The 16,515-nt window shown below is 41.0% G+C and overlaps 2 long non-coding RNA genes across 2 annotated transcripts in view; both read right to left on the reverse strand.

The window, feature by feature from the left end:
* Positions 1-12,188, reverse strand: part of LOC108298582 — a 30,045-nt gene extending 17,857 nt beyond the window's left edge. Inside the window, exon 1 of the long non-coding RNA XR_001822625.2 lies at positions 12,140-12,188. This is a non-coding gene — a long non-coding RNA (uncharacterized LOC108298582). The remainder of the gene's footprint in view (positions 1-12,139) is intronic.
* A 2,692-nt stretch (positions 12,189-14,880) lies between these two features.
* The window catches only part of LOC108298583, an 8,495-nt gene continuing 6,860 nt past the window's right edge, over positions 14,881-16,515 (reverse strand). Inside the window, exon 3 of the long non-coding RNA XR_001822626.2 lies at positions 14,881-15,040. This is a non-coding gene — a long non-coding RNA (uncharacterized LOC108298583). The remainder of the gene's footprint in view (positions 15,041-16,515) is intronic.

Consider the following 16,515-nt stretch of genomic DNA (forward strand, 5'->3'; position numbering starts at 1 on the left):
CTAAAATGCAATAAAATAAATAAATTGGAAAAAAAATAGAAGAAGGAGACAGGGGTCAAGCTCTGGTGAGTATTGCAAATAGTATGGAATAATATGCAAATAGTATGGGTGAGTATTAAAGAAGTATGGAATTGTTCCTAAGAGCAATGGGAAGCCATTAATGTGAACACAGAGTGAGAATTAGATAAACAAACAACAATGTTTTAACTGCATAAATGTTCACTTCCAACAGAGCGCCAAAGTAGAAGAAAAATGTGAGATTTCTCATTTTCAGAGGGCTCAAGCACTCTAACAATGTTCTAATAATGACTTCCTCAAATTGAATCTTCCAAATATAGCAAAATGCAAATACTGCCTCTGACAAAATGCTAACAGCCTAGTGATCCAAAGGTGAACAAGAAAATGACCACATTACCTGACTTTGCAGGTAGACCAGTCCCATCATTTAGACTTTAGAGGCTGCAGCAGGATTACTGTCAGAGTCAGAAGATTTGGGCCTCTGAGTTTCATTATCCTGCTTTGAGAAACAATGGTAAGAATTTATCCCTTGCCTACCCACCTCACACTATTTCAACCATGTGTCTCAATAATATAAGTGGAAAAGATTTTACCAGCTGCATTGACTCAATCCACCAGAAAAAGACAACAAACAGCAAGAAAATACTTCATAATGTACAGCATGTCTAAAGTGATAAGGCTACCTGATCATTTCACACTTCTGAAATAAACAACCTACTGTTCAAATCCATAGATGGGCATGTCTTGAATCTGCTTGAATCAGGAACAAAATATAGAGCAAAGTCAACTAGCAGTAAAAACCACTGAATTAAATAAAATAAAAACCAAATGAAAGACATTAAAACTCAGCACTTGAGTCAATCTGGTTCCACAGTCACGGGCAAGGCTTAGGCAGGATACTGCTGACAAAAGTGAATCAGCCTGGAGCTGGCAGACTCGAGTTCTAGACCCTGAACACACTACATGACTTGCTTTGAGACCACTTTTGCAGGATCTGTCATGATTTTACATGCCCCAAAAAGTTATTAGTAATTTTAAAGATCAATGAGAAAGTAAAAACAAAGTGTTACAAGTTCGATCATAGAAAATCATTTAAGTTTTTGTTTTTGACAGTCTCACTCCATCACCAAGCCTGGAGTGCTGAACATTATTGTCTTTAAACACAATAATCTAATCAATCACCATCACAACAAAAGTCCCACAAAATAATCTGTTTCACTTATAAAAAGCACTGACATTTATAAAATTGTCATAGTCAATTTATAAAACTTTAATAGCAAATTATTTTTACTCAGAATGGTACTAAATTAACAATATAAGAAAACAGACTGGTATGGTGGCTCATGTCTGTAATCCCAGCACTTTGAAAGACCGAGGAGGGCAGATCACCTGAGGTCAGGAATTTGAAACCAGCCTGGCTAACATGGTGAAACCCTGTCTCTACTAAAAATACAAAAATTAGTCAGGTGTGGTTGTGCACACCTGTAATCCCAGCTACTCAGGAGGCTGAGGCAGAACAGTCACTGGAACCTGGGAGGTGAAGGTTGCAGTGAGCTGAGAATGTACTACTGCACTCCAACCTGGGTGACAGAGTGAAGAATCTGTCTCCAGGAAAAAAAAAATCTTGAGTTACCCTTACACTGCACATGTGTGTATTGATAAATCAAGGAGTGCCTGTATTGAGCTCCTACAAAAAAATTTTGGGAAGATGAAGGAAGGAGCAGTTCCAACATTTTAAAAGATTAATTTTTAAAAGCTTAAAAGATTAATCTGTGCTTTTAAAAAGGATTTCACAACTTTTTTACCTGCTGTATTTGTTCTTGGCTGAGTAACTTCAGTTGCATTGTGAGTAAGAAGTTCTGGTCTGTAAAAACATAGTTGATACTAATATTATAATAAAGCATTTAGAAGAAGTCTTCAGGCCTTACTTGCACAGCTGTGCACTAATTATTATTGTTATATTATTAAGATGGAGTTTTATTCTATCACCCAGGTTGGAATGCAGTGGCATGATCTCAACTCACTGCAACCTCTGCCTCCCAGCTTCAAGCAATTCTCCTAAGTCTCTTGAGTAGCTGGGACTACAAGTTCAAACCATCACATCCAGCTAATTTTTGTATTTTTAGTAGAAATGGGGTTTTACCATGTTGACCAGGCTAGTCTCCAACTCCTGACCTCAGGTGATCCACCCACCTCAGCCTCCCAAAATCCTGGGATTATAAGCATGAACCACCATGCCCTGCCAATTTTTAAACATGGTCAATTCTGCTTCATTGTATAGTAAAGAAAGAAAAAAAAAACATTTTGATGACTTGAATTTTGAAAATAGCAACTTTCAGACATTCTGGTGAGACCACCTGGATATCTCCAAAGTCATCCTTTTTATAAGATAAATATGTGAAAGTCACTTTTCCCCCAAACTAGCTCAATTCTGTTTCTGAATCTTAGATGAACTGTCCCACAGTACCGAAAGAAGCAGCATGCTGTATCATCTTTAGCTTTTCTCTCTCTTATAACTCAGTCCCAATGAATATACATAGATGCACAACCCCAATCAGTAAGCAAGACTCTACCCACTTCAATTTGCCTTCCATGAGTAGAAAGAGGCCTTCTGTTCCTACCCCCACACTCAAATCACCCATGTGTTTCCCTTCAAAATCAAGCAGAATAACCTTTCTAAAGGGCAGATCCAAATTATTTTAAGAGGGATCTGCTATTGAAATACCCTTGAGCTTGGCTATAATGAATACATTTTAAACAATCCTAACAACTCCATTTTGCCCACCCTGAGCTATGTTTGCCAACCCTGAGTTATGTATGGCATTCTGTTCTGAAAGCTTGCAGTCTGAGACATCTGGCATCTTTGTAACCAATTTTCTGAGAAACAGGGCCCATGGGCTCTGTACATCCTGTATCTGCAACTGTGTAACTGTTACCGCACACTGCTACTCCACATGCTGAGTAAAAAAACAATTTTAAATAGAATTTTTTGTTAAGCAATCCCCATCTTCCCTTAATCTGCTCCTTCTGCTTCTGTAATAATCTGCTTACCACCTCGACTCTAAACTGGTATAAAACTGTGGATCACCGTTTGCTCTTGGCCAAGAGGTTTGAGCTCTAGCTGACTCTCAGATGCCAGCATAAAGGTGGACTCTCAACAAACTCAATGAGTGGCACTTCTGTTTAAACTCACTCAGATATAACACTATGAGACCACTAAATGACTGCCACTGCTTTGGTAGGCTCTAAGGCCTTCCTCCACTTGGCCACACAAGTCTATCTAAGCAATCCCACCATACCCACAAGGCACTCTTCACTCCACACAGAATGGGTAAGGCATATGAACATGTGAGCATATATGACACCTCCCTGCCTTTACTCACATTTGAAACAGGTTCCCTCCTTTTGCATTTTGTAACTGAAGCAGATTATGTTGTGGGGCTTTTGTTGTGATGGTGATTGGTTATTGTGTTTAAAATGATAATATTCAGCACTCCAGCTTGGGTGATGGAGTGAAGCTGTCTTAAAAACAAAACTTTAAATGGTTTTCTTTGGTGAAACTTGTAGTACCTTGCTTTTACTTTCTCATTCATCTTTAATGAGATAGTAACTGGATGTGCCATCCTTGCGTTCTTCCCCAAAAACGTTCAATAACGTTTCATTGCATTTTTCTTAGTATTAAGCCTCCCAAGGACAGGGCTCTTGTCAGACCCAATTTTGCACATCCGATGATTATACTAAATAAATGTTTGTTCAATAAGTGAATCTAAATATTAATTGTAAATATAAAGAATTCATGAGATGGGAACAAAAGGCCCATCTTCATCAAATTAATTTCTTCTTAATTTGTTTCTGCAGATTATCATCTTACCTTTTCACAAAAATTTAATTCAGTTGCCCATTTGACTGATGTTTTCCAGCCTTGGAATTCCGTATCACGAGGGACTTCTGAAAGGAATGTTTTCCAGTAGTCGTTCCAGATACAAATCATTTGCACGTGCTTCAAATTTTTGGTCTTGAAAAAGATCTTCAAAGATCTTAAAAGATAAAACTTTGTTTTCAATACCCTTAGGAAAAGAAAGAAAATTATTATAGACAATAAAGAATATAACCTAAATAGAATTTTTTTTTTGAGATGGAGTCTTGCTCTGTCACCCAGGCTGGAGTGCAGTGGCATGACCTCAGCTCACTGTAACCTCCACCTCCCAGATTCAAGCAATTCTCCTGCCTCACCCTCCCAAGTAGCTAAGATTATAGGCACCTGCTACCATGCCTGGCTGATTTTTTGTTCTTTAGTAGAGACCGGGTTTCACCATTTTGGGTAGGATGGTCTGAAACTCCTGATCTCAGGTGGTCCACCGATCTTGGCCTCCCAAAGTGATGGGATTACAGGCATGAGCCATCGCACCCAGCCTGTAAATACTATTTGGAAGCAGCCTTTTGCTACTATCTGCTGGTGACCTTTAATAACCCTCCTCCATTGGCTGCTGCACACTGGCACATTTCAGGCTACACTTTCATCTGCACTGCAACCATGAGATCAATGTCCTTTACCTGTTCAACCTTGCGAGTGTGCTATTTTAAAAGAAATAACTTTTCACAAAGAGTTCATGGAACGTGAAATAACAATAGTAAGCAGAGGCTGGTTTAGATTAAAAGAGACATAATAACCAAAGTTAGCACAAGACGATTCTTTGGATCCAGATATAAAGCAAACGATGAGCTGACACCAAAAAATCATTGTTAAATTTGTCAGGTGTGATGAGATAGCGGCTGTTCAGGGATGCACCCTGAACAGATAAAATGACGTGATGGCTGCAATTTGCTTCACAATATTCCTGCAAAGGGAGGTAAAGAAATAAAACAAAATGCGGACAATCTTAATGATCACAGAAATTGAGGAATGGGTGTTTTAGTGTTCATCATACTATTTTCTCTACTTTTGAATAGGTATAAAAACTGTAATTTAAAAAGGTGAAAAAAAAGAAAAAAAGGCCAGGCACCGTGGCTCATGCTCATAATCCCAACACTTTAAAAAGCCAGGGCAGGTGGATCACTTGGGTCAGGAGTTCAAGACGAGCCTGGCCAAAATGGTGAAACCCTGTCTCTACCAAAAGAAAAAAAAAAAAGCTGTGTGTGGTGGCAGGCACCTGTAGTCCCAGCTACTCAGGAGGTTGATGCAAGAGAATCCGCTGAACCCAGGAGGCAGAAGCTGCAGTGAGCTACTGCACTCCAGCCTGAACAACAGAGTAAGAATCTGCCATAGGAAAAAAAGTAAAAATGAATTTACTAATCCCTACTCTGAAGCCACATCCAAGCAGAACTTTAAAGAGAAAGGTTCAAGCAATTTACATAGTGTTATTTATATACAGATCTCCCTTGCACCTCCAAATGTAACACTGAAATATTCTGCAGCACGATTGTTGGAAATGGCTCAAACCTGGGCATGGTAGCACATGGCTGTAGCCCTAGCTACTAAGGAGACTGAGACAGGAGGATTACTTGAGCCCAGGAGTTTTAGTCCAGCCCAGAAAACATAAAACGACCCTATTTCTTTAAAAAGAAAAGTCAGGGAGCTGACAGATAAATTATTTTAGTGCTGTCAACAACTGCTATCAAAACACTACTACAAAATCCAAAAATGTATCTATTGCCAGACCTTCCTCCTTACTTCCAAACTCATTTACCAAACTGCCTCCTCCACCTCCACAACTAAACTTGAATGTCAACTTGAAATAATTAATTAATTACTTTGTTCTTAGATTGGCTTTCCTTTAACATCTAAAGACTTGTCTGAGATTCTTATTTCATGTTATTAGCATCAAATCTGAAGGGCTTCAGTATAGGAGCTCTTAGACATAAGAAACACATGTGTTTTTGAGAAACCACACAAAGTGAAATAATCATAGCTGTAAAATGCCCATAAATAAAATAACAGTAAAATATTAGAGGCTTTCAGTCATATTAGAGACTGATGTTAAATAGAATTATTCTGTTAATTCAGCAAGAAAATATATAAACCTAATTCTGCCAAACTTTCTATAAAATAAAAATGAACCATATGTTGGGGTTGAGAGTGGGAACTGGAAGTTTTAGAAAGAGGTGAGGCCAACTGCCGAATGTGCTCATCACGCATCATCGAGGCTGTCCCAATCACAACCTCGCCTCATTATCCCCCCTATTCCACTTAATTCTTTCCCAGACCATTACCCCTTTCTTACCCCTTAGTAAGTAAATATCTCCTACTTACTACACATGTTTTCCTACCAGATTAAATGCTCCAGAATGATGGGGAAGGGCACTGTCTTCCAGACTGCCCAGTTTCCAACATCTGGCTCACAGATACCAAATGACTTCAGGATTATAAGGTTGGAAGTGGTATTTCCTCAATACTAGCAGTGGTTCACAGCAATGAAAATCCTAAGATTTCCTCTCTCCCTTTCAAGGACCATAAAGAAAGCAGCAATACTGTCAGAGGCATTTGAACCAGAGCAACTCCAACTAAAATAGGAGCTGGGTAAAATGAGGTTGAGACCTACTGAGCTGCATTCTCAGATTGTTAAGGCATTCTAAGTCACAGTGTGAGGAAGGAAGTCAGCAAAAGATACAGTTCATAAAGACCTTGCTGATAAAACGGGTTTCAGTAAAGAAGCCAGCCAAAACCCACCAAAACCAAGATGGTGATGAGAGTGACCTCTGGTCATCCTCACTGCTACTACACTCCCACCAACACCATGACAGTTTACAAATGTCATGGCAGTGTCTCAAAAAGGGGAAGCATAAAAATAATCCACTCCTGGCATGGCACAGTGGCTCACACCTGTAATCCCAGCACTCTGGGAGGCCAAGCTGTGTGGATTACCTTAGGTCAGGGGTTTCAGCAGCCTGGCCAACATGGTGGAACCCCCATCTCTACTAAAAATTAAAAAAAAAAATTACCTGGGTGTAGTGGTGCACACCTGTTATCCCAGCTACTTGGGAGGCTGAGGCAGGAGAATCGCTTGAACCCAGGGGGCACAGGTTGTGGTGAGCTGAGATTGTGCCACTGCACTCCAGTCTGGGTGATGGAGCAAGACTCCAGATTTTAAAAATAAATAAACAAATAACCAAAATATTTTCCAATGACTACATTATGTGAGCAAAATAACTCAACAGCCCCCTCCTCCTATCAGAAAAAAGTAAGCTTGCTTGATGGCAAGCACCAATGATGCTATTAGGTTTAATGTTTCTTTTTTTTCCTGTTAGAGAAAGTCTTGCTTTATTGCTCAGGCTGGAGTTCAGTAGCCTAAATATCCTGGGCTCAGGCAATCCCCCACCTCAGCCTCCTGAGTAGCTGGGACTACAGGCACATGCCACCACACCTGGGTAACTGTTAATTTTTTTTTGCAGAGATAAGAACAAAGGAGGGCAGAGGTGAGGCCTCTCATGCAGATCCTCCTTCTCAAGTGTCATCTCATGAATCCTAGTGACATCACTAATGATAATGTTCACCACCTGACCTGTTTTATTACATTACTTGGAAACATAATGATTTAGAATATGTGAAAGATTATTTACTGGCTGATTTATGATCAGATATAAGGAGAGATAAAATAACACAAAAATGCTGATGAAGGGAAGAAACTTAACATTTTGACTTTGTTTAATCTATTAAGTTCTTAGAGAGGTAAAATAGTGTAAGCAGTTAAAATATCAAGTACACAAATTCTAAAAATAACATACAATTAGTGGCCTACATTTGTAGTTGCCAACTGAGTTGCATCTAGAAGATGGTCTCTGAAGACTCAGTGAGTGCCATGTACCCCCTTCAAATCCACAGGGAAGGCAGGGCTCATCACCCAGGAGACTTGGCTTCTGTCCACTAAAACTCAAAGGTTCTGTTTCAAGAGAAGATGAGGGCCCCAGGGTCATGGGAAGGTAGATCCCTACTGCAGTCTTCCTTGCTTGGGACAGCTTGTGGCACTTCTGGATGTGATGCCTGCAGTCCCTCCTGTGCCTCTAAGTGTCACAATGCATGCTACATGACCAAAAGCCACAGACATTTCTGCCAGCTTACAGTACACTTTAATGCCATGGATTCACTCTATGAATATTTGTTGAGCACCTGCCTGAGAAGTAAACAAAACAGACATGATCCAGGCTTTCCTCCCACTGTGCTGCAGCAGGAGGAAAAGGTCAGCCAGCAGTGCTCTGTAAAAATGAAAAAAGGATGAGTCAGTAAGCCTCGACGCTGAGGTGAGACAGTGCTCAGTGAAGACCTCTCCAACATGGTGATGTTTCAACTGTGATGCTAATAGAAAAGAGAAGCACAGAAAGCCCTCAAGTAAGAACATTCCACAAACACCAGGCCTCAGTGCAACAGTGCCAGGAGGCTGTGACCTGAGAAGAAGAAAGGCACACAAATTACCACAGTGGCTGGCACAGAGCAAGGGATCCACAGAGGGCATGTGGGAAAAGCAGAGTAATGGCAGTGGGCAGCTCACACATGCCCCTGCAGACCCGATCAGGGGCTGTGAGGTTTACTCCAAGTACAGTGGAAGCCACTACAGATGACAGTCCAGAGAATGACAGGCTCCACCTCCTACTTTCAATGAGCCTGACCTGGCTGCTCTGTGGCATGGCTCTAACTGAGCACTGGAGGGCAGTGAAAGAGGATGGGTTAGAATCTGGGCTTTGTGTTCAGGGCAGAATCAGCAGGCCTTGCTAGGCTGGATATGGGAAGGGAGAAAATCATACCTCAGGGTAATTCCTGGGCATCTGGATTGGGCAGCTGGTAGACCCTGAGAGGAGCTCATGGAGAGGGTAATGGGGACTCTGCACAGGACACATGAAGCCCGATGATGGGTCAAGCAGATAGGCAAATATAGAGGTCTGGTATGAGGAGCATCTTCAGGGCCAGGAATGACAGTCTCAAAGACACAGACAATATAATATTTTTAAGAGGTGGGCAGGGTGGGATTATCTGTAAGGAAGACACTGTAAGAAAAGAGAAAGAGGCCAAGTGAAGTGGCTCATACCTGTAATCTCAGCACTTTGGGAGGCCAAGGCAGGCAGATCACAAGGTCAGGAGTTCAAGGCCAGCCTGGCCTACATGGTGAAACCCGATCTCTACTAAAAAAAAAAAAGTAGAAAAATCAGCCAGGCATAGTGGTGGACATCTATAATCCCAGCTACACAGGAGGCTGAGGCAGGAGAATAGCTTTAACCATGGAGGCGGAGGTTGCAGTGAGCCAAGATCGTGCCACTGCACTCCAACCTGAGTGACAAGAAGAAGACTCTTTCTCAAAAAAAAAAAAAAAAAAAAAAGAGGGCTCAGGATGAAGCTGCTGGCTGGCACTCTCCAGTGTAGAGGATGAGGGCAGGGGCCTCAAGAGACTGAAAATGAGACAGAGAGGAGCCAAGGAAGAGTCCACAAGATTTGGACATTTTTATAAAAATAGCTTTAAAAAGAGTATTGGGGAGAAAAGGACAATAATCTAGAATTATGCTGAGAAGCAAAATAAAACTGGAGCAGAGAGCAACTTTGGGTGGCAAAAGATGTTGAATTAAAAATTAAAACTAAGTATTTTGAAGTGCTGATGAAGTGTTTAAGGAACAAGTTAGAAAAGACAGGTTGGCTGAGATGGCACCTTCATATGCCCATCAATGGCTACTGCCAAAGCTCTCTCTGTTACTACAGAGTGGCACCCAGGCACAGCTAAAACCCAAAGAAAAGAAGCTTCCCAATGGTGTCAATCCTCCTGCAGAAAACCTTTGACTGTACAGAAAAATTTACTCCGTAAAAAGCATATGGGGTTCCATTACCCTACTCTCTCCTCTTATGTAAGATTAAAATTTCCATAATCCATGCATATTAAAAACTGAAGGACAGTCAGGCACGGTGGCTCAAATCTGTAATCCCAGCAATTTGGGAGGTTGAGGCAGCTGACCCACCTGAGGTCAGGAGTTGGAGACCAGCCTGACCACCATGGCAAAGCCCTGTCTCTACTGAAAATATAAAATTAGCCAAATGTGGTGGTCATGCCTGTAATCACAGCTAGTCAGGAGGCTGAGGCAGGAGAATCACTTGAAACGGGGAGGTGGAGGTTGCAGTGAACTGAGATCCTGCCATTGCACTCTAGCCTGGGTGACAGAACAAGACTCCATCTAAATTTAAAAAAAAAAAGAGAAAGAGAGTCCAGGTGTAGTGGTTCATGACTGTAATCCCAAAACGTTGGGAGGAGGGGGAATCAACTCATGTCAGGAGTTTGAGGCCAGCCTGGCCAAAATGATGAAACTCCATCTCTACTAAAAATATAAAAATTAGTCAGGCATGGTGGCAGGTGCCTACAATCCCAGCTACTTGAAAGGCTGAGGCAAGACAATGACTTGAACCTGGGAGGCAAAGGGTGCAGTGAGCCAAGACTGTGCCACTCTGCACTCCAGCCTGAGCAATGACACTGAAACTCCATCACACACACAGAAAAAAACCAAGTAAGAGAAAACTGGAGCTGAGTCCTACTCATTGTATTTACTTTCCTAAGATAAAACATTATAAAAAAAAAATAACATTACCACCAGGTGTGGTGGCTCACATCTGTAATGTCAGCACTTTGGGAGGCCAAAACATGGGAATCACAAAATGAGGAGTTCCAGGCAAGCCTGGCCAACATGGTGAAATCCATCTCTACTAAAAAAAAAAAAAATACAAAAATTAGCTATACATGGTGGCATGTGCCTGTAATCCCTGCTATTCTGGAGAGTGAGGCAAGAAAATTACTTGAACCCGGAAGGTGGAGGTTGCAGTGAGCCACTGCACTCCAGCCTGGGTGACAGAGCAAGACTCCATATCAAAACAAAACAAAACAAAACAAAAACATTACTCAGTGATATACTTTAGTTAAAGGAGGAAAAAAAGACTTACCAAATTGTTTTGCAAAAAAGCTGATCCACCATCTTTCTTAACTTGGTGATTCTGTCACACCATTCTTCCTTTACTGTCAAAATCACAAAAACACAAGTTTTCTCAATGTAATGAGTTTAATAACTTGGTCTATTAAATATTATAAAGTAGGCAGTATTATTTTTTCTTTCCTGTGACTAAAATTATTTCTATGATTCCAGAATGTATTTATTACTGAAACAACACTAACACTGCACAAGCAAAAAGGAAGAACCAGACATTCATTAAAGCTGGAAAAAAGCAGAACTCAGTATGCTCAAGAGCATCTACAAGGCCGGGCACAGTGGCTCACACCTGTAATCCCAGCACCTTGAGAGGCTGAAGCGGGCAGATCACCTGAGATCAGGAGTTCAAGACCAGCCTGGCCAACATGGTGAAACCCCATCTCTACTACAAATACAAAAATTAGTTGGGCATGGTGGCAGGTGCCTATACTCCCAGCTACTTGAAAGGTGAAGCAGGAAGACTGCTTGATCCCTGAAGGTGGGAGGATGCAGTGAGCTGAGATCATGCCACTGCACTCCAGCATGGGCAACAGAGCCAAACTCCATCTCAATCAATCAATCAATCAATCAATCAATCAGAACAGCTAGCAGGTGACATTTACTATGGGGAGACTAGGGACATGGTATTGCTGGCAATCCTCCCATTTTAGTAAATCTAAACAGTGTGATTCCATTCTGTTTAGTCCCCACTCCATGCCAGAGCCAAAACTAGTGAGAAAATCAATTCTATTTCTTTGAAAACACATCTAACAATTAAGACATGATATGCATGGCTCCATACTCTAAAAGAAAACCTCCTTATGTCCTGGGTATCATGGGCATTTGATGAATGCTTGTTCAGTTGACTGGCGTAGACTTCAACAATAAACTGTTCGATGCACTATGCCAGATAAATCTTGCATCTCAGGAGTAGGACAAAGATTGTTGATTTTACTTCTGTCTACCCATTAATTTAATATCTACATGTATGTATAATGGGTTAATACAAAGAATATGAGTTGACTGTTTTAGAGAGTATTAGAATTTTGACAACATGAATTATCTTATCCTGGCAAATAATTAATAGTTAGAGACATATTATTTCCTGTGGAAGGTACCATTAAAGAAATCAATGTTAATCATTAAATAATTATTGCACATAATCTTCTCATCTGACTTAAGACTGAAAACCTACCTCCTGAAGCTGGTTTATCAAGTTGTAAATCTTCAGGTATCAAATTCATAAGTTCATATCTGAAAGGCCAGAATAAATATTTAATATTCACTAGGCAATATTTAGCAAAGTAATATCCATTAGTACATATTTAATATTTAATCACCAAGGGCGATTTTGAAAAGAAATGACAGGCTGGGCACAGTAACTCCTGCCTGTAATCCCAACCCATTGCAAAGCTGAGGCAGACAGATCACAAGGTCAAGGGTTTCAGACCAACCTGGCCAACGTGGTAAAACCCCACCTCTACTAAAAATACAAAACTTAGCTGGGTGTGATGGCAGCCACCTGGAATCACAACTACTCAGGAGGCTGAGCTGGAGAACAGCTTACACCCAAGAGGGGGAGGTTGCAGTGAGCTGAGATCATGCCACTGCACTAAAGCCTGGGTGACAGAGCAAGACTCCATCTTGGAAAAAAATTAAGAAAAGACAATCTGAATGCTTGAGCACAACTAAATCTTTAGTTGAGGTTTCTACAGAATAACAAAAAAATAATTGCAAATTGTCTCATAAGTTGCTTCATGGAGCATGTGTCCTCACAAGTAAAGTGGTAACATGGCAACACACAGCTCTTTGAAGCATGCTACAAAAATCTTAAATGGGATCCTTTAATATTGCATTGCATTCAAGGCTATCTTCCTCTACATATCTAAAAAAAAAATCATATATTCTCACATATACTTTAAAAATCTCAGGCCTAAAGGCAAGACATGGATACTATTTTCATTAGCAAAAGTAGCAGAAAATTGTAAAAGAAAATGTAAGTTGCATGCCAGTCAGGTGTGTGCAGTGTTCATGTTTCAGCAGCTAACATTGGCATGACTGACTCAAAGTTGGACCCAGATAAATTAAAAAGGGGAAGATAAAAATACATAAAATAGGCTGGGCACAGTGGCTCATGCCTGTGATCCCAGTACTTTGGAAGGTTGATGAAGGTGTATCACAAGGTCAGGATTTGGAGGCCAGCCTGGCCCATATGGAGACTCAGGCAGGAGAATTGCTTGAACCCAGGAGGCAGAGGTTGAAGTGAGCCGAGATCATGCCACTGCACTCCAGCCGAGGGGGCAAGAGTGAAAACTCTGTCTCAAAAAGAAAAAAACATTCTTTTGGGAAGTCCTTCTACATAAATATCTTCAACATGAGACTGGGAAAAAGGGGTATAGGATCATCACCAGACCTTTGGCTTTTACAGTTTGAGCTATAAGGACGAAAAGAAAAAGAGAGATCATTTAAACACAATTTGTAGAAAAGAATAATTATTGAATCTGTATTGCTCTTTAACTTTTTATTTTTCAGATGGAATCTTGCTCTGTTGCCAGGCTGGAGTGCAGCAGTGCAATCTCAGCTCACTGCCACCTCCATTTCCTAGGTTCAAGTCATTCTCCTGCCTAAGCCTCCTGAGTAGTTGAGACTACATGCAACCGCCATCATGCCCAGCTAATTTTTAGACTTTTGGTACAGAAAGAGTTTCACCATGTTCGCCAGGATGGTCTCGATCTCCTTACCTCGTGATCCACCTGCCTTGGCCTCCTAAAGTGCTGGGATTACAGGCATGAGCCATCAAGCAAGGTATTGCTCTTTAACTTTTATAATTTCATTTTTACTTATGTTATTGTAATTCAGTCCAAAGAAAAATCGTGTGAGGAAAATAAAAAGAACACCAAAAACACTAATATTCTGTTTATCAGTTTGCAGTGAAATATCCCATTACAGCCAGGCAGGGTTACTTACTCCTGTAATCCTAGGTGAATTATCTGAGGTCAGGAATTGGAGGCCAGGCTGGCCAACATGGCAAAACCACATCTCTATGAAAAATACAAAAATTAGCCAGTTGTGGTGGTGGGTGCTTGTAATCTTAGCTACTTGGAAAGCTGAGATAGGAGAATTACCTAAACCCAGCAGGCAGAGGTTGCAGTGAGCTGAGATCACCCCATTGCACTCTAGCATGGGTAACAAGAGCAAAACTCCAGCTCAAAAAGAAAAGAAAAGAAAAGATAGGTAGATCCCATTACTTTAAGGCAATGTAGATACAGCCATACTTTCTACAGAAATCCGAACCACATTATAAAGCGAGAAAAATATACCAGCTAATATTATTTAATACATATAGTACTAAATGGAAGAGGTAATATTTTCAAAACATAAACATTAGTGTAAGCTTATTGGACTTATAAAAATATACTTTTTATAACAGAAACAGAAGATTCCCTGAACTGCAACTTTTAAGTTAGCATTTATTTACTGAAGATTCAACTAACAAACAGCTATAAAAACTCAAAAGCTGGGCTGAGCATCGTGGCTCACATCTATGATCCCAGCATTTTGGGAGGCTAAGGCAGGCAAATCTGAGGTAGACGGTTCCAGACTAGCCTGGCCAACATGAAAAAATACCATCTCTAATAAAATATAAAATTAACCATGGCACATGCCTGTAATCCCAGCTACTCTGGAGGCTGAGGCAGAAGAATAGCTTGAACCTAGGAGGCAGAGGTTGCAGTGAGTAGAGATTGAGCTATTACCCTACAGCCTCGGCAACAAGAGCAAAACTCTATCTCAAAAAAAAAAAAAAAAAAAGTCAAGAGATACCCAGGTGGGGGTGGCTTACACCTGTAACCCCAGCATTGTGGGAGGCCAAGGTGGGTGGATCACCTGAGGTCAGGAGTCTGAGACTAGACTGATCAACATCATGAAACCCCATCTCTACTAAAAATAAAAAAATTAGCCAGGCATGGTGGCACTCACCTATAGTCCTAGCTACTAGGGAGGCTGAGGGAAGAGGATCAATTCAACCTGAAAAGTGGAGGTTTCAGTCAGCTGAGATCGCACCACTGCACTCCAGCCTGGGTGAAAAAGCAAGACTCTGTTTCAAAGAAAAAAAAAAAAAAGAAAGAAAAGTCAAGAGCATGGGGAGTATTAAAATCAAACATAATCAACAGTCTCGCAACAAAACAGCTCCATTTTTTGGCTATCTTTATGTGTTAAGGTTGATTTGCTAAACATTGATACTTGTACTAAAGTTTCAAGTGTGCCATATAACACATTAGTGCTTAGATTTAATATCCTTTGCTGTACACTAAACTTGAATATCATACTTTTATACTATAACAAAAGTATCTTTCCCTAAGGCAACTACCATTAATATTGCTTTAAAATTATAAAATGTGAAGATTGTTTTTGTCATTTCACTTTTTATAATTTCGCAACAGCTGAACATTATTGTCTTTAAACAAAATAATCTAATAAACCACCATCGCAACAAAACCCCCACAACATAATCCGTTTCACCTTATAAAAGCACTGACATTTGTAAAAATTGTCATAGTCAATTTATAAAAGTCAATCCATATAACTTTAATAGCAAATGATTTTTACTCAGAATAGCACTAAATTAACAATATTATAAAAACATAGGCCAGGTATAGTGGCTCAAACCTGATATTCTAGCAGTTTGGGAGGCAATGTGCATGGATCCCTTGAGGTCAGGAGTTCAAGACCAGCCTGGCCAACATGTTGAAACCCTGTCTCTATTAAAGATACACAAATTAGCTGAGCATGGTGGTGCATGCCTATAATCCCCACTACTTGGGAGGCTGAGGCAGAAGAATTGCTTGAAACCATGAGGCAAATGTTACAGTGAGCCACATCTCATGACACTGCCCTCCAGTCTGTGCAACAGAGCAAGATTCTGTCTCAAAAAACTAAATAAGTAAATAAAAACATAAGGAGAAAGCATTTATTATGTATTTATATGCCCAGTATTATGTGAAGTACTACAGTATCTTATCAAATCTTTCAGATAGATCTTCAGTTCTCATGACCACAAAAGAGCATACTAAGGCTCAGACAGGATAACAGACTTGGCCAAGCTGACCTCATGATCTGCCTGCCTTGGCCTCCCAAAGTGCTAGGATTACAGGCATGAGCCACCATGCCCGGGCAAATACCGAACTTAACAAAGCAGATAAAGAGAAACAATTAGTTGGGGGACGATACAAGATGGCCGTTTAGGAAGAGCTCAGGATTGCAGCTCCCAGTGAAAGCGCAGAGGGTGAGTGGACGCTGCGTTTTTATTGCCCACAGACTAGGAAATTCCCGGGCAGAGGAGCTCCATGGTCGCCAACCTGGCTGTTTCGGCCAGCGCGGCTGTGCCGGCCAGCACGGCTGCTGTGCCCCGCGCGGCTGCTTTGTCGGCACCCCGGAGCCGCGGTTCTCCGCACAAAATACACCGGTCCGGGTGCCCTTTTGGCTGGCGATTGGAGCCACGGGAAGTCGCCCATTCGCCGGTTCAAAAAGGGGACTGAGCAGAGAACCAGGAGAGTAGGCTCCATGGCAAAA

Source organism: Cebus imitator, unplaced genomic scaffold (genome assembly GCF_001604975.1).
Source record: "Cebus imitator isolate Cc_AM_T3 unplaced genomic scaffold, Cebus_imitator-1.0 Scaffold1002, whole genome shotgun sequence".
NCBI lineage: Eukaryota > Metazoa > Chordata > Mammalia > Primates > Cebidae > Cebus > Cebus imitator.